At 39.0% G+C, this 27,595-nt stretch overlaps 1 protein-coding gene and 1 pseudogene across 2 annotated transcripts in view; both read right to left on the reverse strand.

Annotated features, from left to right (window-relative positions):
• FAM155A (family with sequence similarity 155 member A) overlaps positions 1–27,595 on the reverse strand; it is a 648,035-nt gene that overhangs the window by 529,716 nt on the left and 90,724 nt on the right. The gene's annotated exons all lie outside the window — the stretch shown is intronic.
• Positions 25,350–26,644, reverse strand: LOC105236091 (annotated as a pseudogene).

Below are 27,595 nucleotides of genomic sequence, written 5' to 3' on the forward strand. Positions count from 1 at the left end.
ATCCCCCCTCCTCCTCGCTGTGTGACAGCAGGGGGGTGCTCCAATGCTACGAAGAGGGGGCCTACCCCCTACCTAGAAAGACGCCACATGACTATCCACCCGGTGTCTAGGACGTATCCTCTATAGATGTGCAGGTGGTTTCTCTTAAGCATTATAGACGACTAGAGGAGAGAAGAGAATCTGTGCCTCCTGCGATTTATTTATTCTAATGTCTTTTTCTTTAAAAAAATAAATCATCCCAGCTTTACTGATACATAGTTCACATACCATACAATTCACCCTTTTAAATGGTACAACCTGGCATGTCTGGGTAGCTCAGTCAGTTAAGCATCTGCCTTTGGCTCAGGTCATGGCCCTGGAGTCCCGGGATCGAGTCCCACATTGGGATCCCTCCTCAGCGGACAGCCTGCTTCTCCAGCTCTCTGTGTTCCTCCCCTCACTCATGCTACCTCTCTCTCTCCCAAATAAATGAAGTCTTTAAAAAATAAAAATAAAGTATACAACGTAACGTCTTTTAGTATACTCGCATACTTGTGCAACCACCACCACAGGGTTCGAATATTTTCATTAGTCTGAAAAAGAAACCCTGAGCCTTTTAGCCATCCTGTCTCGGGCTCCTCCGTGTCCCTCAGCCCTAGGCAACCACGTATCTGCTCTCTGTTTTGATAGATGTATTTATTCTGGACATTGCATGGCAGTGGGACAGTGCAATACATGGTCTGTGTGTCTGACTTCTTCACTTGGCATGTTTTCAAGGTTCACCACGTTGTGCGTGTGCTGATATTTCATTGCTTTTTATGACAGAATGCTATTCATTATATGGATACACCACATTTTATTTACCCATTCATCAGCTGGTGGGACTTTGGAGTTGTTCCCACTTTTTGGTTGTGACGATTGGATAATTTTCCTCCTTCTGTTTTTTTCTGCTCTCTCCCCTGACCTTGCTGCAGTCTGTATGCTGACTTTCCTGAACGGGTCCCTCCATTTGAGCAAGAGGAGGTAAAAGTTGGAGGGACGACAGGCAGAGAGAAGGGGCAGCCTGCCCCCTGCAATTTGGCAAAGATGTGTGTTTACCATGAGTGGAAACAGGAGACTTGCTGAGCCCTCCATAGGTAAAGGGACCCCAATAACAAGGGAGACCGGAGCTGGAAGGAGCCATACAAGAAAGCTCCCCCCCCCAGATAGTGGAGAGACCCCCCAGAAGCACCACTGAAGAAAGCTCATCTTCCCCAGGACAGAGTAATGTCCCCTGGGACATGAGAGTCTTGGTGCACCATAACTGCACCTATGGGAGAAAAGACTTGATCCTCCCCACTCATTCCTCCTTCCCAGATGTCCTATTCAAGTGGTTTGGGTGAAGGTCACTTCCTGAACGCTGAGCTGCCCCTCCAGGGAATGGGGCACTTGCTAGCTAACCTACTTTTCTTAATAGCAAGATCTGAGGCTTTGTCTCAGCGGCCTGCTTCTGGTGTCGTGATAAAGAAGTATGCAAATCAATATAAATCCATTACACAGAACATGGAAACACACAGAAGAACAGACATGACAGGTCTTCACCCATGAATCTTTCCTCCAAGTCTCCTCCTTCTTCCATAGAGATATGTGTATGCAAATTTGTATCTAGCTCACCTGTTCAGTAGAAACTTGGTTTTCTCTGAGTTATTTTTAGAGTTCAGAGAAAGGTCAGGAGCCAGGAGTGAGGGCACCACTGCTCGAAAAAAATCCTGTTAATTCAGTGGATTAATTTGAAAGTTCATGAATTAAATAAAGGAAGCCCCCTGGAGAAGAGAAGGAACTCCTTAATCAAAAGCACCTTCATTCAAATCCTCTAGAACTAGTGGGCATTTCTTTGGGTTAATAAATTCTTCTATTAGGATAAAAAAAAAATGCCTGGAGTACTAATACCTTAGTCACTCATTCCTTATGGCAGTTTCTTAAATTAGACAAATGTCTATTCTCTATCAGCCCTAGTGACCCAGGGTATTGGCCTGCAGAAGTGGGTTTGGTTTTTTTTAAGATTTTATGTACTGATTTGAGAGAGAGAACGAGTGGAGGGAAGGCAGAGGCAGAAGCAGGCTCTCCGCTGAGCAGGGAGCCTGATGCAGGGCTCGATCCCAGAATCCCGGGATCATGACCTGAGCCAAAGGCAGATGCTTAACCCACTGAGCAGGGCTGCAGATGTTCAAGCAGCACGGTGAGAACCACTTTCCCATTACCTCCTCCCAGGACGTCCCCGAGGGTTACCGCAGATACTCCTGGATCGCTGTGCTCAAGAGTGGAAACTCATACCATAACCATGTTGAAGGCTTCTGTTTATTCAGAGTGGCCTAAATCGTAGTTATTTTGTCTTCTTATTGAATTTCTACAGCCAGTGACAGAATTTTGGTCGCATGGGAGATTTCAACAGCTTGCAATTACATACATTTTAGTTTATCTTGATGTGCCTTTAAAAAGCAAAATTACATAAATGCTAATACATCTTAAATCTATTACTTTTTTAAAAAGCAAAGGCATGTGTTACTATTCGTCTAACATGGATATATTTGTATTCCCTTAAAACTAAGGAAAGAAGATGTACTTGTTACTAATCTTTCTAATGAAGATAAACCAATGACATTTTTTTAAAAAACCTGGTAGAAAAATTGTAACATTAAAAACCACTAGGGCCATCGGTAAAGCTTAATTTATACAGTTACCTTGAGATATTGTGTGACATCAATGTTGTTCCTAGGATATAATTCATATCTACTTCCCAGAATAAGGAGGCAAAATGACAGAAGACATATGAAGAGGAACTTGGCCTTGCTACCATGCCACTTAATTATGCTTGTACATATAGTAGCATCAGCCATGGATGACTCCTCCAACTGAACACTGGGGAAGGTCATCACTAGGGAGCATCTGTGGGGTGCACTATGAGGCAAGAGAAAACCCTAGGATTTCTTTTTCATGCCTTAAACAGTATCACAATGAACCTAAGGAAAGAGCCAAGAGCTAGCTGCAAAATAATGAAAATACATTTACTTTTCTGCAATACCAGTGGTCTTAAAAAAAAAATCCTTATAAGTTTTGGATCCAGAAAGATGCAGTTTAGCTCTTCCTGCCAATAGATGGGTGACTTGGATAAGACGCTGATTTCGTTAAGCCTGGTTTTCTCAGACATATAATGTGGATAACAATGCTTACCTCATAAAAACACTATCAGGATGAAATTAAAAAGGTATGGAACATTCTCACATTACTAATAATGATAATTACTACCACTGGCAGTCCTCTCACTGTATGCTAGCGATTTGCATAAATAATATTACATTAGACCCTCCAAATGATGGTTTATTTCTGCTTCTGCTCTCACAGGACAGTCCAGGCACCAACACAGGACAAACTGCAGGCAATGATGTAAATCCCCCTCTAGGAGGGGAAGTAAGACAGTAGCTGACTGGGAAGTCAAGTGCTACCTGGGTGTCCACGGGGTCAAAGGCCATCGGGCCTGGGAGCAGAAACGACAGGTGCAAATGGGAGAGCCCACCTGCCTATTGCAAAAATGATTTTCTACCAGCAAACCTGGTCGAGGAACATGGATCGTTCAGGAGCACTGATCAAGACTTCACCCAGTTTGCATGGACCCTTGGTGGAGCAGCAACGTAGACCATCTGTTCTCATCAGAGTCCCAGAGACAGAGGACCTTCATAACACGGTTTGGTTTTCATCAAGCTGTAGCTCATCTATGCAGTAAGGGCACGCAGACGCCAGCACGCCTTTGTGGCAGCCTAAGTAACGGGCATCTCGAGATTCCAAGCAATCAGGAGTATAACATGGCTGGATGAATGAAATAATTAATTTGCAGAGAGTGGCCAAATGTTTTCAGCCAATATTTGAGTTCTGGCAGCTTGCCTTGTTCTCCTGGCTTTAGAATGCTGACTAGCCCACTTTATTCAGGAAGATACTATGAAACCACAGAAGCTCGCCTCTCCAAATTCCCCATCTGAGCACACATATGTTTCATTTTTCTCCTCTCTTCGATGGAACTGGGAGAAGGGTAAGTGGCAAAAGAGGAAAGTGTGAAAGGATTCCCTGCACTGCCTCAAACAGACCCCTTAGAAATCATGGTCACAAAATCCAAATACCTCACCATGTTAGTAAGAACAGTAGATTCTGTACAGAGAGTGGCAGCCTTACACATCTGAATTCACGTCATTGACAGGTTACTATCAAAAGAAGACAAGCTTCTCTTTCAACGTCCCCTCGCCCACAGACTGTTCATGGCGTCAGGATAACGGGGATGCGCAACAAGCCCTGGAATCTGGAAGGTGCATCAACAAAGCTAAACGATGAGTTATTGATTGCAGTTAAGTTATTGATCACAGCCTTACCTGAGAATGACAGTCGTGTGCTCTTGAACTCCTAAGCTTTTGTTGGCAGTTTTTCTCTACTCTGACTCCCAGGCCTCTCTCTTGGCATTTTCCCATTTTGCCTTATATTGAACTTATTTTTATGTTACTTTTATGTTCCCTGGTAGACTATGAAGACCCTGAGGGCAGGGACAGTCTCAGCGTATGGACAACAACTCTGTGCTGACTGGTGATAGGATGTGATTTATAGCCCAATGGAAAGTAAGAGAATAAAGGCGGCGTTTTATGGTGTCTTTGATAACTGCACCAAGACACACACACACACTCACACACACACCCCTAATAAGCTGCACCCAACAGCTTGCACCCTTGCGTGTGAGAAATCTGGACGTCCTCACGAGAGCATGGTGGCAGCCGCATGTCATAGGCTCTACATTTCCCTGCTGGAGTTCACTTGCTGGATCGCTCCCACAGGTTGATGACACCCTTGCTGATGCTGTTGTCAGTAGGATTCCCTGAAAATAAGATGCTGCAATTCACAGGCAGGAATAAATCCGCACATATAAGCAGCAAACCTACTCATTCCTTTGTGCTTAGTTACGAATCTCTTTAAAATGTACCTACTGTTAGTTCTCTAAAGAACCCGCAAGTACAGTGCGTGGCCCCAAGTGACATTTTACAATCCCGCTGTTCAATTTGGGTGTTAGATCACCATTCACATGGTAAGGGTTTTAGATGGTCCCTTTTTTCAGCTCAATCCTGCCGCCTATAAATTCTGGTCTTTTAAGTTAGTGCTTTTACTTAACAAGTTATGAAAAAAGCCAGAGGGAATCAAAGACTCATAAGTTAATCGTGAGTTTGAAGAGGCACTGATCGAGGAGCACAATGAAGGCTAACAAAGAAGTGTCCAAGTAGGGGTGTCTGGATGGCTAAGTCATTAAGCGTCTGCCTTCGGCTCAGGTCATGATCCCAGGGTCCTGGGATCGAGCTCCACATCAGGCCCCTGCTCAAAGTGGAGCCTGCTGCTTCTCCCTCTCCCTCTGCCTCTCCCTGCTGCTCCCCCTGCTTGTATGTGCGTGCTGTCTCTCTCTTCCTCTGTGTCAAATAAATAAATAAAATCTTAAAAAAAAAAAAAAAGTGTCCAAGTAGAGGCAGGCAAGACCCTTTTCCGAAATTTAAAAAGGAAAAAAACAAAATGAACACCACCCCATCATATTAACCTTGTTTTCTAGACTAACTTGGCAAGGAAGACCCAGAGGCCCCAGAGGCCCGCCCCAACCACAGGGGCAGGTCTGCATTTCTAATTACATATATTTCCATGAACTGTAATTTCATGGTTTGCCTGGTTCAACCAGTTTGGAAGCCAGCTGAGGACCACATCAGCCTTTCCATGACGTTCCTTTGTTCTAAACATGAAAGTATCACTATGAAGTCCTTGTAGACAGCACTGTTAGCAGCTGCTGGACGGCAGATCATACGGAAGCACCAGTAACCTCCTCGTAAGCCATTATGTCGTTTCCGGTTTTTATGATTATTATTAGTGATTTCACGAGACCATTTCTCAACAGTCTGCTGTTGCCTCTATTATGTAGCTAACATTAAATGAAATTCCTGGGTCAAAAGTGATGAATATTTATAAGCTTACTGAGCCAAATGACCTTTGAAATGGGTTTTATCAACATTCCAGTACAATGCAGAATTCCCTTTCACTGAATCCTAAATAGCATCTGATATGTTCATGTTAAAACTAATTGATTTCTAAGCTATGGGACAAACTGGAAGATCGCTATTAATACAATCTGTATAACTCTGATAATGATATGTGATCAATTTCCATGTTTGTTAACCACTTACATTTCCTATATCATACTCATTTTTTTCTTAATCCTAAAAGATTTTCTGGTTTCTGGAAAAAGAGTAAAATAAAACACTAAATTTTATTAGCTTCACTGTATACTCCTGCATAAATAACTTTCAGAGAAACTGAAGGAACAGAGTAGAGACACATTTCCTAATCACTTGTAGATTTCTTTTAGCATTTTTGTATGAGGTATCAGTTATCTATAGAAGCATTCCAAGTCATCCATCTTATCATTTTTGTGCCTAGCGGAAGCAATTTCCTTCTTCTTTTAATGTAGAGGTCAGAATATCCTTTCTAAAGAATAGAAAATGCATCCATGTATGATTTGGGAGGAGAGCGTTTAAAACACATAAAATCACTTAGACAGTACAAAATTTCTGCAGAGTCATAAATATGAGCACAGAAGAAGCAGTGAAAATGGTACTAGTTCAGTCAGTTTGATACTAAGGTGCAACATTAAAACATTTAAAAGTATAAATCTCTGCACTCTGGACTATTTTATTGTAGAAAGTCAACAAAACGAAATGTAAGTCAGTATCACCTACTTATCGTCAGTCTCATTCAAGTGTTGTTTCTAGGAGAAACCTGATGATATTTTTGAGAATTTTTTTTGACTGAGAATTCTTATTAAAATTGTTAATAGTAGGGCGCCTGGGTAGCTCAGTTGGTTAAGCATCCGACTGTTGATTTCAGCTCAGGTCACGATCTCAGGGTCCTGAGGCTGAGCCCCACGTCGGGCTCCCTGCTCAACATGGAGTCTGCTGCAATTCTCTCTTTCCCTCTCCCTTTGCCCCTCTCCCTGTCACGCTCTCTCTCTAAATAAATAAAATCTTAAAAAACAATTAATAGCATATACATTTTATTTACATTCAGCCACAAAAGAAAAGGATACTGTAATGCTTTTCAGAATGTTTCCAATTAGGGTGCCTGGGTGGCTCCGTCAGTTGAGCATCTGCCTTCAGCTCAGGTCATGATCCCGGGGGCTCAGGATCAAGCCCCACATCGGATTCCCTGCTCCACAGAGAGTCTGCTTCTCCCTTTCTCTCTCCCTCCGCCTGCCCCCTGCTCGTGCTTGCGCACACTCTCCATCTCAAATAAATAAATAAAATCTTCAGGAAAAAAAAATTTTTTTTCAATTAATATTTGTTTCTACATATGAGAAGTTTGCTTTGGATAAAAGGTCACCATTTTCTGTTCTGTATAAAATGATCTCGATGGCAGGCTCCACTGGACCAATGGCACAGCAACTATGTGAGTCTTACATGAGTCTGCACTCTGCCCAATCTCCCTGCTTCTCCTCATTCCCTGTCCCCAAACTCTTTCTCATCTTCCTAACACTCAGCTTGGATCAAATAATCGCTAACTTGGGAATACACAAGGACAATGACAATACCACTGTGCTCGATAACAACAGATTATTAAGGGCTTCCCTACAACTTTAAAATGGGTAAATAAAAAGGCAGTTGGAAATGCAGTCAATACCTTTTCAAAAGGGCTGCATACAATTTGCAAAAACAAAAGTGAAGTTTAAATTTCATCCTCAAAGATCACGTTTGCTCAAAAATCTGACTGTAGAGTTTTTCTGGTCGTACATTGGACAAACTCTCACCTGTTGGTACTGACCTCACTGAATCATCAGGAACATATCGTGACAAACGCATATCTACTGTATTACTGGACTAATGCCGAGAGATTCATTGTACAGGGTAAACTGTGTTATTTTTTAAGGCCTAGCGGAACTGAACTCCACAGTGTATTCAAATCAGTATGACTTTATATATGCTTTGCAGAAATTATATTAAAAAATATTGTTTTTATATTATCTCAGATAAAAACCACAGGTATGAATATAGAAAACTAGCATTTTCCCACTGGAAATGATAGCTGCAGAATGAGAATATCTCATTGGGAATAGAAACAAAGCCATGGAATAGGATCAGGATAGACATAATCCATGCAGTATCTGTTGATAACATTATATCTGCTCTCTTTATCTCTAGAGATAAAGAATGGAGATTTCAAATTACTACTTTTGGTTTTGGGGGGAATTAGGAAATACTTAAAGATCAATGAAATGTCATTTACACTGAATTTCTTGAAATTACATAGCATCTGTCATTGTATTATTAATCACTATTCATCTTGCAGATTCATGAAGTATAATAAAATTAATACCTGTAACTATAAAGCTAAAAATGTTTGCATATTAGTTTCACCTACTTTACCATAAATCAAACGATTAGTAACCCAGACGACTCTCAGATCTTAGTGAATGTACTCACTTTGTCCACATGATCATTTTATAAATAGGCAACATTTTGCATGCATCACTAGTCCAAGAATGGTTTGCCAACTGGGTGGAAAACTCTGTTAGCTCCTGCCAGCTTTCTTGGGGATCAGGAAAATAAGATTACAGTGTATGTATGAATGAGCGGGGGATAACGTATATGCTCTGAAATGTAAACAAAAGAAGGTAAACTATGTGTGGGTTAAAGGGTGAAGAGGGGGTGGGTGCACATGAAGGGTAGACAACATTTTCAGACATTGTTAAATTTAAGAGCTAGAGTGGCAGTGACCATCATATTTATTCATTCATTTATTCAATATACATTATGTGTTCCTACTATATGCTGGCATCACATTGATTCCCTTGAGTAGCATTTTGTTAGCTGTAAAACAACAAAGTCAAATCAATATTAAAATAATTCATTCATGGCAATAGGTAGAGACTCATCAATGGCATATCTGACATACAATTCCCACACCTATTCTTTACATCAGGTTATGGTGTTAATTGGATATTGAATTCCATCAACTCTTATGATTTCTCTGAGTGTTGGTATCCCAAATGGCAAACGTGGTTAGAATATTTCCTACCATTTCACAGGGAAACCTTACTAAATAGTAATTCTACATTGAAAAATAATTTAACCTCTCCTAGGAGAAATATTTGCAAAAGCGTAACTGGATCAAGGACATAATCAATTTATTTTTAATTTAGTTATTGTTTTGTGGATAAAGTCACGAAAAAACATAAATGCTTTCATAATTAATAAGAAACAGCTATTGAGCACCTGTTTAACTGCTTTTATACAGTCTTTCTGAAAGGCAAGCTTATTGAATTTCTATACCTAAAACTACTATATAATAATTGAAAAAAATGCTTTACGTAAATAAAGTAAGAATTTTTTTTAAGTGTGAAAAGACAGCCATTTAAAATCATGTTCACTGGCATGCATCTCAATCCTGAAGACATACTAGCTGGATTAAAAAAAATTCTCTTGACATAGTTTTTGCTTCTTTAACTCGGTGCAGACACACAAAATTTTGCTTACAGATGTCCCTTACTTAGTGTGTACAGAACTATCCCTTTGTTTCTTTCCTTCCTTCTTTCCTGACTCTTTCTCATGGTTGTGTGAATTTCACATGAGCAGTACTAATCTCTATCTTGTTCATAGATATAGCCACAATCCCCAGAGTACAGGGCCTGGCATCTAATAGACACCAGACAGATCGTTTTAAATGAAGGAGCAGGGGCGCCTGGGTGGCACAGCGGTTAAGCATCTGCCTTCGGCTCAGGGCGTGATCCCGGTGTTCTGGGATCGAGCCCCACATCAGGCTCCTCCGCTATGAGCCTGCTTCTTCCTCTCCCACTCCCCCTGCTGTGTTCCCTCTCTCGCTGGCTGTCTCTGTCTATGTCAAATAAATAAATAAAATCTTTAAAAAAAAATAAATGAAGGAGCAAACGAATGAATGGCACCACGCAAAGAATTATGGACACCACTGAGAATATAGAGATAAATCCACAAAAGTTTGCCCTGGAGGCACGCAGCACTGTCAGTCCTACCCGCACACATTTCCCAGGCACACGCATTTCCTGGCATGCACGTTTCCCAGGCACACCGTGTGGTTCTGTCCCTGAGTGCCTCCTCTGGCTTGACTCAGACTGCACAGGCCTGGTGGGGAGGGCCAGGGAGTTAAGTGAACCTGAGTGTCGCCCTCAACCAAGTGTGGAAGGGAACTTAGCATACAAATAACCCAGCTTCTTGCTCCCAGGCAGGTCTTACAGATTTCCAGAGGACTGAATCTCAGTTTCTCAGAGCATCAACCCTCTCCCTAACACACACCCTTCCGTTTCTCTTCACACCTCCCATTCCCCCATAAAGGACCAACTCCAAAATAAATTGCTTGCACTCAAATCCTTGTTTCAGTCTTAACTTCTGGGACAAGGTGTTTATATTCTGGTAGGAAAAGGCACACTTAAATCACTCTGGTATAATACTAAAAGTAATGGAGGCCATAATGGAAATGCAGGTCCAGGGCTAGGGAAGCTCACGGGAGGGGCTGGACCTGAAGCCTCAGTTGAGATGCGAGGGCATTTAAAGAAGAAAGGAGCCACAGATTATTTCCCAAGTCCACCACTACAGGTTAAACTTCATCGGGTTAAGTCATGAGTGATGATTAAGACACAGACATGAAGAAATTGAGGGTATTCCTAACCAAGTTAAAGGGATGAGAAACATATGAGGGTCGTAGGGCAGATCTGTATGGAGAACACAGTGTTTCTGTTTGGCCTTAGGCTGTGCGAAGGAGGTTAGGAGGAAGATGGCTGGAAAGGGGACTCTGACATCAGACACAGCGTATATTGTATATCTGACCGAGAATTGTGATTATTTTGTGGTGGCGATGGGAAGCCTTAATGATTTCTTTTAGAAGGTAAGTGACACAATCTGCATGTGCCTTAGGAAAATTGATCTTTCAATTGTGTAAAGTAGATTAGCACTGGGAAAGACAGCTGCGAAATCCTTGTAGAAGGCTAGCCCAATAGTTGAGGTAGCAAATAATGATGCCCAGAGTTAAGGCTACAACAGAGAGAATGGAAAAGAAAAGACAGAGGTGTATGTATTAGAAGCAGCCTGGTTGGCTGAAAGGCAACATGACTCTAAAAAGGAAACACAGAAAGTAAGCAGACAGAGAAGGCTTTGACTCAGACAGACTTGGGTTTAATCCAATGTGAGATCTCGCAGGCTCTGTAAATCCTCTGAGATGTGAGCATTTTCATTTGAGAGAAAGGAAAGAAGACATACCCCATAGGCTTTTGAGGCTTCAAACAGATAATGCATTTAAAGTCCAGAATGGGGCCTGGAGAATATTAAGCATGTGATTAATTGATGATAGTTACTGTCACCGTTGTTAAAGCACATATAAGTATTGCAAGTCTTAAAAAAAAATGATATCCCTAAGGCCAAAACTTGACCAAAGATATTAGCACCTCAAAATAAAGAATCTACCAATCAGAAGAAAGGTACCATTTATCAGTCTGGAACTAATGATTAAAGAAAGCAGGGCGAAAGGCAGGCACATGCCCATAGCACAGTTCAGTGAATTGGTCTATGTGAATCATGCAATTCATGCTTCTTCCCCTCCTTCCATGATCTAGAAACAACCTTGAGATTGGTCTGCCTACAAAAACACAAAATGCTGGCCATGCCAACTTGAGAAATCTGCTTTCTGTGAAAGAGGTATTTTTATTGACGATTGAAAAATTCCCATTTGAAATTCATGCATATTCTCCTACCACACTGTTTAGCATGATTACACTCTCAATATCGAGAAAAATTCAAGTTTCTGAGAGTACAAACCTTAAGATTGCACTCTAGGCCAAGAAGAATGTAACGGAACGGATCTGTTTGTACATTTCACCTCTCTCACAGTGCCTGGCATATGGAAGCCCTCGACACGCCTGAATGAATGATTCAAGTGTACAGCTTTCTTATTCGCCATCATTAATATTCATAACCATCTCATCGGCCATGAGTAGGTTGGAGTCCGTATGAACATCAACAGAAGTCTCTTAACAAACATGACAGTATGGCTATTCCAATCTATCGTGGGAAGTTCCGCAGCTCGAAGAGTCAAAGCTGGCTTTTCACTGCCACTAGAATGCAAGTAACAGAGAAACAAGATAACCCATGGTTTTATTATTTTCTTGTAACTACGGAAGCAAGGTTTTCTCTCTACCTATAGAAAGTTAGGCAAAGCAAGACTAAAGGCAGGGAGTCTCCTGACACAGTGGGAAGAAAAAGCAAGGGGAGAAGTCGGCTGGCACCTCGGTCACAACGGAGCCGGGGAGACAAACTGCAGATGCTTGCCAGCACTTAGTTTCCATAAACGCTCATGAGACTGTTGCGTGAGACCATGGAAGCCTCTTAAAGTTCTAACGTTCTCCCTGAAGCTCCTATTGCTCCTTAGTCAACACAGCTCTGACCTGATTTCTCACTCCTTGTGTTTTCATAATGGGATTAACAGAGAGAAAAAAAATTTAAAAATTGTAAAATATTTATCATGCCTTATGTTATTTTTCGTCTGATTTAAGGGAAAAAACCCTCAAATCAGGGTATTCCTGTTCTCAAACATCGCGCCAATATTTATTATTTATTATAGCCAGTGAGGCAGGCAATAACTCAGATCCTGGGCTCACCTCAAGGTGTTTAATAAATATTGATGACTCAATCTGTGTCTAAAGGAAATAGATATTCTGTTGGGGGGGAAAGAATCAGATTTCCTCTGAAGACATTACACGAAAACATTCCATTATAGCACTCAATTTTTCACTGTTTAGCACTTTGTTTTAGCATAGACTTTTGAGATGGATTGTTCTTTAATTTATCCACAACGGCACTTAGCGGTTACCCTCTATTTACCTTGGGATGTTGCCGTCGGAAAGTCTGTGTTCTCACACAGTTATTTTCTACATCTTTGCTGGAGATACACTAAAATTTTGAAGCTTCTTCTCAAGATTTAATTGGAAAGGGACGCAACGTAAAAACTCTTTAAACACGGCCTTTTGAGCAAGCATTCACGTATTTCCCCCAAATCAGACTGAATGAAGAGTAAAGGTTCTGCTCTTCATTCAGGCATTTCCATTCTGAGAAAGAACAGGTTCCTACTGTAATAAATGCGGCCAAAAAATTACCGTGACTTCTGCTTTCTATCAGAACATTTGTGAACATGTATACCATGATCTGAATTCAAAGGCACAATATTTGGGCTTCACAGAAAATTGGCAGTGAAATTATAAAATTGCCTAAAAACATACAACACCAGGTTGTGTTCAGTAACCTACGAAGCACAAAAGCTCCATCACTGGTACTCTGTCCCAGGTCCATGAGAGCACCTAAACTCACAGAGTCAAGCCGGGGCTCACGACTTGGGATGGGCCTACGATGATAAGGAGGGGGACTACTGCACACCTGTGCCACTATCCCCCAAGGTGCCACTACCTAGGATTTGTAAAGACATTTCCAGAGCTTCCAGGGACAGAACCAGGGCCAATAACATGGTGTAGCCTATGTCCCAATGCGATTGCTGTCACCCAACTCACCCAACCCACCAACACAAAACAGAAAGGATTGTGCTTTTTTTTTTCCATCCCCATTTTCCTGATTCTTCTCTCCATCTCCCAGTTACTGGGCTCCCTTCTGCCCTTTATGTTACACGTTCCCTTCCACCCCTACTCCCATTCTGGCTCTCTACCTGGACAAAGTCTTGCCTAACTCAAAAAGATTATTTCCTTCCCTGTTGCTCCCATACTGCACAAAACTATGATTTTGGTAACAGCAAATTCTTAGATCATTTTACTATGTTCCAGGCACTGTACCAAGTACTTCCCATATATTAATTTATGGAATACTCCCAATAACTCTATAAAATCAGTACTATTACTATTTCTATTTGCAGATGGGAAAATAGGTAGAAAAAGGATATTCGTCTTCCCAAAGTCTTTGGTAAGTAAAGAACACAGGATTTCAACTGGACAGTGGGACTTAGGAGCCCATACTCCTCCCCTAAACCCTACTACCCCACTGTGTCATTGTATAATATCAATTCTTCAAAATTTATTTAGATTTGTTGAGATCTGCTTTATCCATGGCTTAATAGATGATTTTAAAAAAACAAATGTACAATATATAGTTAAAAAGTTTTTATATATGGGGGCGCCTGGTTGAGTGTCCGACTCATGGTTTCGGCTCAGGTCATGATTTCCGATTGTGAGATGGAGCCCCAAGTCAGGGCTCAGCAGGGAGTCTGCTTGAGACTCTGTCTCTCCCTCCTCTTCTCCCTCTGTTCTTCCCACATTCTCTCTCTCTCTCTCAAATATATAAACACTGTAGTTTTATGTACAGTTTTTAATAAATCACATTTGTTATTCCAATCTTCTTTATTTTTGCTCATTTTTCATTTCCTTGACCTATCAGTAATTGAGAGACATATACTGAACTCTCTCATTATGACAGTAAAGTTCTACAGTTCTATCAATTTTGCTCTGTTAGTACTTTAAGCTTTTTTTTGTTAATTGTACCCAATTCTAAATTATTAATATCTGTCTGGGGAATTACAGTGAACTCAGATGGGAAGAATTAAACTGATTTGTAGTTGAGTATGAAGGAATCCCCACTCAAACTTTCCAAGGCCATTTACATTTTGAATCAAATGATTAAATAATTTTTTTTAATTTAAAAATCTAAATAAACCTTTTACTTCTGAATGTTTTTAAAAGTTATTGATGGAAATATTTCCATGCAGCCTGGTTTCCTGAACTGCTTGAATATCACCAGGACTTTGTTCTCAAAGAAAGCTGGCTTCAGTGCTCACAAAACTTGTCTCCATCCAAACCAATACTCCAAGTTCTATCCACTCTAATCCATTCTACTGACAGATAAATGTTCCTACAGTTCCATCCCTAATTTTATTTTTTCATTGTCCATTGAATAAAACAGGTGTCATGATAGTTAAAACCTTCACAACTTGACTGCAATTTCCACCTTGAGCCCCGATTGCTGACACTCACCTCATGCTATAGCCACAGCACTGTTTGCTGTACCTGATCGTGATTTACACTTTCTTCCTTATGTCCACATGGCTCTTTCTGTTTGCAAGACATTCTGTTCCATCTCTACCTGTAAATATCTGCCATCCTGTGCAACTAATTTCAAATGCTTATTTTGTGAAGATCGAGCCTTTCACCAGATGGGATCTTTCTCCTAATCTACTAAAACCAGGGTTCTCTTCCAGCTGTTAGGAAATGAACATCCACTCTTTGGTTTTGTTAATTGTACATGTGTTTTACCTCACTCTGCCCTATTATACTCTATGCATTCTTAGTGCAAAAACTATTTTATTTCTCCATTGCCCCAAATACCTAGTTCAACAAATACTTTTTTCAACAGGATCATACTTTTGCAAGATGGTCACACCCTGGTGTACATCTAATACATGGAAGGCAGTGAAGAGTCTCAAATGCCCAGATTCTATAATCCACACGTACCGTGTCTTTCACTTTTGTTCGACACTGCTAACTAAAATTACGTCATGTAAAAGTCTTCTGGGAGATAACTCTTAAGGAAAGAATAGTGTTTCTTCAAGAAGAGTTCTGGACATTTTTAAAATCTAATAATTCACTGTTAAAATGTATATATGACTCTAACTGAGACTGTAAAAAGTTAAAATTAAAAAAACTTAAAGGTATAATATTTAATTCTAAATTTAATTTTTTCTGATTTGTTTCCTGCGTATGATCAGCTGCACATTTCATAGAAAGATTTTAGGTCTCACAAAATACTGTCCCTGTTCTGATTCCTAATGAGGATCATCTTAAGTGAAGCCAGTTATCAACTGAAAGAGCTCAGGTTATTTCTGTAAGTGATACTTTCAATTCTAACAAAATGACAAAGATAAATCTCAACTATAGTATTTTTTTAAAGATTTTTTTTTTTCTAAAGAGAGAGAGGTGGCATGGGGGAGGGTGGGGGGAGGACATAGGGAGAAGGAGAGAGAGTCCCAAGCAGATTCTGCATTGAGCCCAGAGCCTGACACTGAGCTCAATCCCAAATCTCTGAGATCATGACCAGAGCCAAGAGTCAGACACCCAACCTACTAAGCCGTCCAGGCGCCCCTCAACTCCAGTAATTTAACTGCTCTTTTTCATGGCATGGTGAAAAACATTCCCAGATTCCCTACTTCTTATCAGGGAGCAAATGGGATGCTATCTGTTAAATAACTCCAAAAAGAGTAAAAGGCACTAGAAAATGAAAAGCATGTAAATTCTGTCAGGTACTAGTCCATCTACTTTCTCAGTAGGTAAGGTTATATCCTTTACTAATTTGAAGTATGTAAAAATATTTCAATTGTAGTTTGCAGTTCGTAAGACACAAAACTCAGCTTTATTTTACATGCATTACGTACAAATGGTTGCTTGGCAGTTGCACGTAAGATACCCTGTTTAACGAAAGTAGCAGAATGGAAATCTCAAAACAATAAATGAACAAATCTGTATGCTATATCAGCATTGGCTATTTTTGCTAAATATGCTGCATTCATTCACTGATACAATTATTCTCTGTGAGTTCAGATGATTAAATTTCATGTGTTTCTATTTCTGCCGAATCTCCAGTGTTGACAACACAGTTCCTTGAACAATGTAAACTCAATAAATACTTGTTAACTGACCTGAGAATTAATTAATACTCATTAGTCAGGAATAATTTTTGAACCAGAAGCATTGAATGCCCTCTGGTATTTAATTTAATGTCTTGAATATTTAATTGAAGCTTGTAATAAGAATTAGAAATGTCTAGCATATGAAAGTCTATGTGCTAAATACTGGGGTAGGGAATCTCATGCACATTCTTTGATTTACTGGTGCTATTTGTTCTTTTAGCTGACAAGGATGAGTCTGAGGATGAAAGAAAGAGAGAAGGAAAGTCAGGAATCTAAAGTAAACCAGCCGAAAAAGGCCATTTAGCTGCAGGGGAAAGTATCGATATAAAATACACACGTCACATTCATGGGGACCTTATAGAATATCACAAATGACATTAGAATAGAAAATGAGCAACTAAATGAGTAGCATCACCATTATTATACTACCCAATATCTGATCATCTTGTTGTCTGTCTTTTAGATTGATTTATTTGTTTGAGAGAGAGGGAGAGAGCATGAGCACAGGAAGAGGGGGAAAGGGAGAGGGAGAGAATCTCAGGCAGACTCCCTGCTTCTCCCTGGAAATCAACTGGGGAGCTGCCTCAGGGTATAATGTTTAGATATATATGGCATGTGGCATATTAAAGCCCTAAGAAACCTTATTAACATTGTCCAAAAACTTATTTTGGGAAATCTGCATTATAAATGATTTTCTCTTAAAAAGGATGAAAAGGAAAGAATCTGTGATGATGGAGGAAATTTTAAGTCGTGCGGGAATTCACTGCCAAATCCACCTGTATGTAGAGAACCACCAGAGTCTCTGCCATCTCAACCACTGGAGCTGTACATGTAACAGAAATACAAGGCAAACCGCACAATTTTAACTACCCTGGGAGCCACACTGAAAAAGTGAAAAAGGAACCGCGAAATTAACTTTAATAGTATAATTTATTTCACATAATATACCCAAAATCTTATCATTCAGCATGTAATCAAAATTAAAATTTTTCCTGAAATGATCTACTTTCCCATTTCATACCTTATCTTTGAAACCTTGTGTTTTACATTGGCAGCCTATCTTCATCATAGGCAAAAATGTCAACGGTCAAATACAGTCCTAGCCAAATAAGAAAGGTATGCTTAATGTAAGTTCATTTTACACTGCATACCTAATTTAAATCAATTATTTAATTTAAATTGATCGAAATTAAATAAAATTGTAAAAATGCATGCCCTCAATCTTACTTAACACCATTTCAAGGGCTCAAGAGCCACATGTGGCCAATGGCTGCCACATGTAGAGAGCATGGGGCTCAGTGTATCATCTATAGGGAAACAGAATCAGCTCAAGAATCAGCCAAGGAGATCATCCCCTGAGACTAGAAAATGCAGCAAGACCTTCAAGCTGTCCCACAGGAGGGTCTCTCTGGGTCCTCCACAAAGTAACCATGGGAATGGAATTTCTCAAGGAAGGGAGACAAGATTATTTAACTCGTGTTTAACTCGTACTAAACTGAACTGGATCACATTTTTTAAAGTCTCCTCAGAAACTATAATCCATTTAAGCTTTTTGTAGCTGGATATGTTTTAGAATGAAATGGATAATATGAATTCTTACTTTTATCTTTAAAAGAGGCAGAAAAAAGGAAATAAAAGTTAGTCTTTGGGACAAATCCCTAGCCACCACAATATTATTGCAGATTTCTTTACCATCAAAAACAGAACAAACCAAAGAAAAGCAATAAGCAAAAAACCAAAAAACTCATAAATAGTGATGTTACACTGATAAGTAACAATACCTTTAAGTAGATATTAGCTTTCCACTAAAACAATAATTATACTATATTACTTAATTGCACAATTCTAGTAGAGAATCGTACCTCCGCAATGGTATTTTCTAAAATGTTACCACAGAAGTCCTTTACGCTAAAATGTCATAAAATAAAATATTTAAAATTAGAAAATAAACTTCTATAAGGAATATTTATTTTCTTTAGAAGGCTAAAAAGTGCTAAATTTGAAATAACTGATTTTAAAATCTGTTTTATAAAATAACGGAGGATGACGAAAAAAAAAAAAGCAACGGAGAAAGCCTACTTTAAAGGCTGCATCCTAGGGAGCATAGGTGCAAGTCAGAGGGTTGGCAACCATAATTTGGAAGCCGCTTGACTGAGTGATGAAACGGAGCAGAAACTGATTAATCTCCGGGAGTTACAATGCTGAGCAGAACATGTTATCGAGCATTCTAAAGTGGCAACTTCATTTCCTCTAGGGCAAAGCACACTTAGAAAGGAAAGCTGCTTTACCATAAAATAATCTATTTTGCAGGCTTAGGAGGTTTTAGTGGGATGACATGACTTAACCTTTCCGGAGTGGGTAAATTATTGTAAGACTCATAGCAAAACAGCAGAGGATGTTCCAGTACTATTTCACATTGCTTTGCCCAAGGTAAAAGTAAAAGAGGAGTCATATTTGTATTCTTAGGGAAGCCTTCTTCCAGGTTAAAGATAATGAGAAAATGACCTTGAAGAATAGCTCTGTTTTGTAAAGAGTTGGAGAACATTATTTAGATAAAAAAAAGTAAACAGCTATATGGTGCCAAACAACTGGTCTTTGGATTAAACACAAAGAACTAACTGGCTTGACTATTTTATTTTAAAAACATCTATTTATTTGTCAATTACAAGAGTAGATCAGGTTACCTCATGCATGCACAGTTGATTGAATAAATAATTAACAAATAAATAATTGTTCTTTAAAACAGACCGACTTAATTTTAATAGTTCTACCGTATAGATGGCTTGCTCAATGGTACTGAACATGTACAAATGCAGGTCCTATTAAGGCACTACCTCGTAAAATAGTTATGTCTCAAAGGCTAAATCATGATGAGAAATATCCTGCAGAAATTCATAGATATTATACCCTGTGAAGTGGTTGCCCACCTCAAAATAACTTAAACTCAAACTTAACGTGTTATTATTGACTATAAACACATTATACATATTTATATACATTTACATTTATAATGTAAATTAACCTCAAATGAAATTCATGCAATCAAGGCACACAGAACTTTTGCATATATAACAAAAATATAAATTTTAAATTTTGCAAAATATATTCATTTTAATTACTTTACCAGTGTCAATTTTTGAAAAACAGTATTATATGTAAGAAAGACTTAAGCACTGCTACATGATACATAATGAAACAAAAATATTAAATTACTTAAATTTAGTAATTAATGGCATGTCAGATGTTTTAACTATGTATCCAATGTTATATTCATTACACACATTATACAACACTTTCTTTTCTTCTACATTAGAGTGTCAATCTATTAACCTCCTAATGATCTTTCACCATTGTATTAGCCAACATTTAGACTTTGGGTGTAACATAAGCACCATGGTTGAAGAAGATGAAAGCAGATTTTATGAGATTCATATTTGCTTTTTAAAGTCCATTCTTTTATGATCTAAATCTTTCCAAAGAGATTGCAGACTCTTAACAATCTGTTCATAGTTGACTTATCACCTTTTAGATAAATGGTCCACACAAGGACAAAACTTTCTTCTGAAATACTCCTTCTAGCCCTGGGTCTCTCTGTGGCCATCTGCCCTTTGGATGTTTGTCTTCTTATCTAAGGCCTTTCCTAGGATCCTGACATGTGTCTAACTTCTTGAAGTCCTTACTTTTCTAAGTGTTTATAGCCATTTTTCCTATTTTTTAACTGGCTTCTGCTTATAGGTTACCAATGATTCTTCCTGACCCCAAATTAGTTGTTTTCTTTGCAGCAAAATAATAAATCTTCTTTCTTGTTATTGTTTTAATTTAAACGTGTATGATCATGACAAAAACAACAGAGACATTTCTTGAAAATGTTGAACAGATGATGAGAAATACAAAACTATGTTTGCCAAAACTTGAAAAATTCATGCATTTATGGTCAGCTGAGCTTCAACAAAAGTGCCAAGAACACATAAGGGGAAAGGGTAGTCTCTTCACTAAGTGGTGTTGAGAAAACAAGTTTCCAGCACGCAGAAGAATGAAATTGGACCCTTAACTCATTCAAATCAATTCACAATGGATTAAAGTCTTAAATGTAACACCTGAAACCATAAAACTTTAAAGAAAAAATTTAGAGAGGAAGCTTCTTGACACTGGTCAGGGCAATGACTTTTTGGATGTGATCCCAAAAGCACAGTCAACAAAACAAAAACAGACAAGTGTTATTACATCAAACTTGAAACCCTCTGTACAGTAAAGGAAACAACAGAGTGAAGAAGAAATCCACGAAATGGGAGAAAATATTTGCGAACCGTACATCTGAGAAGGGGTTAACATCCAAAATACATAAGGAGTTCAAACAACTCACTAGTAAGAAAACAAATCATCTGATTAAAAAATGGTCAAAGGACCTGAATAGACATTTCTCAAGAGAAGACACACAAATGGCCACTGGATACATGAAAAAGTGCGCAACATCAATGATTATCAGAAAAATACAAATCAAAACCACAGTGAGATATCATCTCATATCTCTTAGGATAGCTATTATGAAAAAGACAAAAGAAAACAAATGTTGGAGAGGACGTGAAGAAAAGGGAACCCTGGTGCACTTTGATGGGAATGCAAACTGGTACAGCCACTATGGAAAACATTATGGAGATTCCTCAAAAACTTAAAAATAGAACTACCATATGATCCAAAATTTCCACTTCTGGGTATACATTCAAAGGAAATAAAATGAGTATCTCAAAGAAGTATCTGCACTCCCATATTCATTGCAGCATTATTCATAATTACCAAGGTATGGAAACAACCTGCATGTCCACTGATAGATGAATGGATAAAGAAGATAAACACACACCAGGGAATATTATTCATTACTGAGAAAGAAGTAAATCCTGCCATTTGTGACAACATGGATGAACCTGAAAGACATTATGCTCAGTGAAATAAGTCAGACAGAGAAAGACAAATACTGTATAATCTCACTTATATGTGGAATTAAAAAAAAAAGTCAAACTCATAGAAGCAGAGAGTAGAATGGTGGTTACAAGGGGCTGGGGTTCGGGGAGAAATAGGGAGATGTTGGTCAAAGGGTGCAAATTTCCAGTGGTGTAGGACAAATAAGATATCTAAAATATAGGCATGATGACTATACTTAATAATACTGAACACTCATCACACATCAAAATATGCTGACTGTGAGGAGATGTTAGCTTAACAGTAGTAATCATTTCACTACGTGTATTTATACCAAATCATCACATCATACACCTTAAATATATAGAATTTTTATTTTTAAAAACTTTCTCATAAAAAAAATTGTTGAACAGATGATGAAGAAATACAAAGCTGCATTTGCCAAAACTTCAAACTGGCAGAATTTTTTTTTAAAGTACATAAAACTGATTCAATTTTTATTCATGTCAAGAAAAAGAAAAAATGAAACACTGTTGATACATGGAATATGTGCTATGAGGAGTTTTTATACAATTTTCCTGCTCAAATTTTTTTGACAGCCTTGAAGACATTGTAAATAAACTTTATAGAGATCCATCACTGTTATTTTTAAAGTGTTCAACAGAACGCAACACGGGGGCAAACGAACAGGATATAGCTGAATAAAAATAAATACAAAGTGTTGCCTTTACGTTCAAAAATTTCACTGCACAGATAAAGACGTGGAGTGGTGGCTCTGAGAGTCTAAGCACGAGGCGAGCAAACAGACGATGCTAAGAAGAGCGGTCTGTGGCTGCACTTGCTCAGGGGCAGGTCCGAACAGGAGAAGACATACTGGAGAGTACAGTGTTTTGTTTTTTTGTTTTTTTAAGATTTATTTTTTTTTATTTATTTGAGAGAGAGAGAGAGGAGGAGGAGAGAGAGAGAAAGTGTGTGGGAGCCAGGGCAGGTGCAGAGAGAGAAAGAAAGAATCTACAAGCAGACGCTCCACTGAGCGTGGAGCCCTACAGGGGACTCAATCCCAGGACCCTGATAAGGCGTGACCTGAGCTGAAATCAAGAGTCAGCTGCTTAACCAACTGAGCCACCCAGGCGTCCCAGGCATTCAGTTCTGATAGGACATTTTAACCAGAGATATTTACAGAATAGAGGTCACACAGAAGGGTGCTTTTCAAAATGTTGGTCTGCCAATGATACAGAAATTTTCTCTAATCCATGGAAAAATATGAGAAACATAAGAACTATATTGTGCATAGTCTTATAACATATGATAAGATTAAGTTGTTGTGAAATATGAGCTATTTCAATCTGAGATTATTTTCTTCCCATTTTTAAGTGAAATTTATATTTTTATTTATGCAATAGAAGTGAAATTAGATAAACAACAGTGATTTTTTTTTAAATGCAATCACTTGACAAACCTTTGATCTGATTTGAATTTACTGGTCCATTAGATTCAAAAGTCTGGGAATTAGTCCAAAAAGGGATACCAGAGTATTCAGAATTTTCATACACACACGTGCCTGCGTGCGCACGTGCACACACATGCAAGTCTCAGGTCTAAGGAGAAGAAAAGAATGTGTTCCCAATTTCTTAATTTGGGACTCAGGGATGGACAGACAAGTAGATCCCTAATGGTTTTCCTCTGATTTCCGATAAACTCAAGAAAAAAAGAGCTTTCCAAAAGCTATCTTGCAAATTTCAGTGAAGAAACCTGTCATGAAATGAATTTAAGCAAAACAGGAATGGAAACCATGAAGGAGACCAGAAAGGATTTCTGTCCTTTGTAGAAAAGTGGGAGAAGATATCTCTCGATGTTTTTGTTCTGAGACCATGTGATTTTGTAGTTAACTATTTTAAGAAATGTCTTTGCATATTTGTCTTCTAAATTCACTGCAGCATTTTCATCTGCCAGTATTAACAAGAATAATGCCTTCATACACCTAAGCTCTTAGAAAGGCTAGAAGATACGCAGATTGTGGAGTAGTGGCAAGTCGAGCATTCAGTCTTCAATTTTTGATATTTTTTAAAACATCTTTCACTTTACTTTTCTGGGCATTTGTCATTTTCTCTTCGTGGCTCATCATTTTTGGTTTTCCTGTCTTTGTTCCTCCTGTTGCTTCCAATTAAAATGCTCTTGCTGTTTTCTACCTGTTGAAATGCCACGTATCTTTCAAAGTTCAATTAAATGCCAGTTTATCAAGAATGTCTTTTTGATTACCCTGTCCAAAAGTAATCAGGGGCCCTTTTGTTGCATTTCATACCAAAGTGATTTCTGTTCAATTTATTTTGCATACTAGATTATAAATGCCCAGAAAGCAGGAATTGTTCTCTACTTATCTCTGTAAATGCCACAGCTCCTATAATGAACTGAGGTTGATAGATAAAACTATTAGAGCTGCTCGAAATTAATTCCAAATATGTTTGAGTGCAGGACCGTTTGCACACACATGTATATACATGTAGGGAAAAGTTACCGTCTACTGCAGACTGAGGACTTACCCAAAGTTGCAGCTGGTAGCATTTGTCAGGATATAAAATCATGTGCAGGACAACCAGGAGCCATGTTACTTAAGGGGGAATAAAAAATCAGACCCAGCAAATTCAGCAGGCCACAATTTTTATTTATATACAATTCTATGAAAACGCTATAGATTTCTACATAAAATACAGATGTGACAAGTAAGGAAAAATGGGTCACTACTGAGAAAAAACCTACTTTCAATAATATTTAGTCTTATTAAACACAGAGTGTCTAATGAAATCTTGCTTTTCAGGGAACCAAAGACATCGTGTCTAATGTCTCTTTATAATACTTCCATCTGTGTGACCCCCAAAGTAAAATCTCCATCTGTCAGTGGAAGCTAGGAGACTTTTTTTTGTGTGTGTAAAATGTTAAATTATTTTTCTGGGGCTCTACATGCCCAAAAACAATGGCAATGTTCTAAAACCAAACACTAATTCACATGTAAGAAGAATACATTTCATAGAGATGTAGAGCAGTGCTCAAACTTTAATGTGCACAGAAAACATCAAGATAAACTTCTTATAAATTGCAACTTCAACGTAGTAGTTCAGGGCTGCACCTGAACTCCGCTTTTTAAATTTTTTATTTTTATTTTCTAATGTAAAAATTTCCTAGACAAAAGTGTTTTTCTTTCAACCAGTAAGCCAAGAATTCTTCCATGTTACCTGGAAACAAACAGAATTTTCCAAATCATATTTGTTACTTTGAGACCGTTAGAAATACCTTCAAAACAAGTGTATCATGGCAATACTGTTTTTAGTGGTTTCTGCTTCATGCCAAGTTTGAGAAGGAGAAAGAGTGAGTTAAAAAAAAAAAAAAGAAAGAAAAGAAGAAAAGAAAAGAAAAGAAAAGAAAGAAAAGAAAAGAAAAAAGAAAAAAGAAAAGAAAAGAAAAGAAAAAGGAAAAGAAAGGAAAAGAAAAGAAAAGAAAAGAAAAGAAAAGAAAAGAAAAGAAAAGAAAAGAAAAAAGAAAGATGGGGTGCTTAGGTGGCGCAGTCAGTTAAGCGTCTGCCTTTGGCTCAGGTCATGAGCCCAGGGTCTTGGGATTGAGTCCCATGTCTGGCCCCCTGCTCAGTGAGGAGTCTGCTTCTCCCTCTGCCCTTCCCCCTGCTTGTGTGCGCTCTCTCTTGCTCTCTCTCTCTCTCTCTGAAATAAATAAATAAAAATCTTTAAAAAAAATAATAAAGTTGATGAGAAAACATCATTTGGTGAAAAAGAACTCTTAGAAAATACGAAACTAGTGTTTAAGATAAAGCACTGCCTCTTCACCCATCATGAATGTCCTGTAATTCACATGCCTTTAGCACTGAAAACCCAAAGGAGATGATGCTCTTGAATTCCACCAGCGGCATTGTGATGATTAATGTAGCTTTCTCTTTGATAAATTTTGCTGTAGTCATTTCAGTATGCACAGATTCTGGAAGATTCAGATGTAATCTGTACTTCTCTGAGACCTCGATCAATAAATCATCCTCAGAAATACTAAGGTCACAGAGACATACTGAATTACTATCAGGTGATTTAACTTCTAGGTCAATTTTCAGGGGTTTCTCAGTCTGAGCAGCCACAATTTTTAATTCATAGGCTGATCTCTTCATCTCCACCTGGATCTCTGTACTGGAAATATCTTCCGTCAGATACCTTGTTTTGCTTAAAACTTGGTCTCTTGGCAGTAAAAGTTGAGGAAAGGGACCTGGATTGCTCACACTACCATTTCTAATCCACTCAAGGGTCAGTTCTTCTCTGTTTTCTCTCTTAAACCCATGGGGTCGGTTTGCATTCTGGTCAGGTTTTGTTTCATCCTTTGGGTGTTTCCTTTTCTTCTAAATTTAGTAAGACTATAAGAATGTGAGAGAGTAAATTGGAGTTGTCCTCAATGCATTTCATGGCCATCCATATTAAGTGATCTTTTTGCACCTGGTGCTTTTCTCCACCTGGAGAACACCAGCATTGTAGGTGACATCAACAACCATGTACACATCTGATGTCTCAGACCTATCTTGTGGTTGGCCAGCACTTACAGGTACTGGATGAGTGGCTGACTGGGGAGCTGGGGGAGTGGTTAACTGTCCTTTTCCACCGACAAACCTTGATAACAAGTTTTTGTTTTCTTTCATTTTCAGGGTCCTAGTGTGTAGACAGAGCTGTGGTTCTGGGGCAGCACTGAGCTGTCTCCCCTCTTCCAGTGGCTATTGAAGGAACTCCTTAGTGCTCTCGGGGCTGCTTTCAGCTAGATCGTCTTGGAGGATCCAGGACTCAGTAACTTGAGAGAGCAGCCCCTTTCAGGAGGACTTCAGGATTAAAGTAAATAGCCCTCTGAAATCCCTTCTCTTGGTCTCTTGACCTGAATTCAGCAGGTTTACCAAGCTTCTCTGGTGATGCAACGTTGCTGGTCCAGAGACTGAACTTTGAGGAGCAAAGAGGCAGAGTGTGGGCTTGCACTTGAATCAATCATAACCAGACATTAAATTAATTAAATTAATGTCAATGCATAGAAAGCATAAATACAAACATGCATGTAAAACAGAAGTAGATAAATCATGATGGAGACACCACATTTTAACGTAAAGTAAGTGTGAGCCCAGGAAGGCCTGACACAGCTTTTGTATCTTCATAATTGTCATCTTAAAACACACATGCTTAACTATACCGCACACCTCCAGGGATCTGTCATCACTTGAATTATTCCTTTTGGCCCATAAACCATAGATACCAATTTTCACAAGAACGTCGTAGGTCAGAGACAGTCCCACAGGGCACAAGGGAAAAGGGTGAGTGAGCTGTGAAAGCAACAATTCACCTCAGCGAGAAGATCTGCACTTTGTGCACAGTAAACAAGGACAGAAGCTTCGGTGCCCAGCAAAATGAATCATTTGGTCGCCAGCAAAGGTTTACGGATCTTATATTGTTGTAATGACATTCGATATGGCGGTCACACAAATCTTCACAATGAGTCTCATGAATTCTTTGTTGCCTTGTTAGCGTAAGTTTCATGTAATAAGTTCATATGAAAAGCTACAAACTGACGCGTGTATCTTCACTTCCAGTTGTCCCTCATGATAAATGTTCACTCAAAGTTACTTTGTGGAGGAAAACGTCAGATGCAAACATGACTCTGGACTAAAGATTTACATTCACACAAAAGCCTGGCCCTACACAAGCTCTGACACGGTCCGTGCCTTTGAACCAGGAGCAGGGCGGTGATGAGGCAGCTTGCGCTGGGGTGCGGCCCTTCCAGATACACGCGGGAAGATAGGAAAACAGCAAGTCTGCGTGATAATGTACGAGTGTGTCCGCATCAGCAGTAGGGAAGGGAGACACTCCACGGAGGTTGTCGCAGTGGGAGAAAGGGTCAGAGGCTGGTGGAGAGAATGGACATCACTGTCACATGGAGCCTT

This window comes from Ailuropoda melanoleuca, chromosome 7 (genome assembly GCF_002007445.2).
Source record: "Ailuropoda melanoleuca isolate Jingjing chromosome 7, ASM200744v2, whole genome shotgun sequence".
Taxonomy (NCBI): Eukaryota; Metazoa; Chordata; class Mammalia; order Carnivora; family Ursidae; genus Ailuropoda; species Ailuropoda melanoleuca.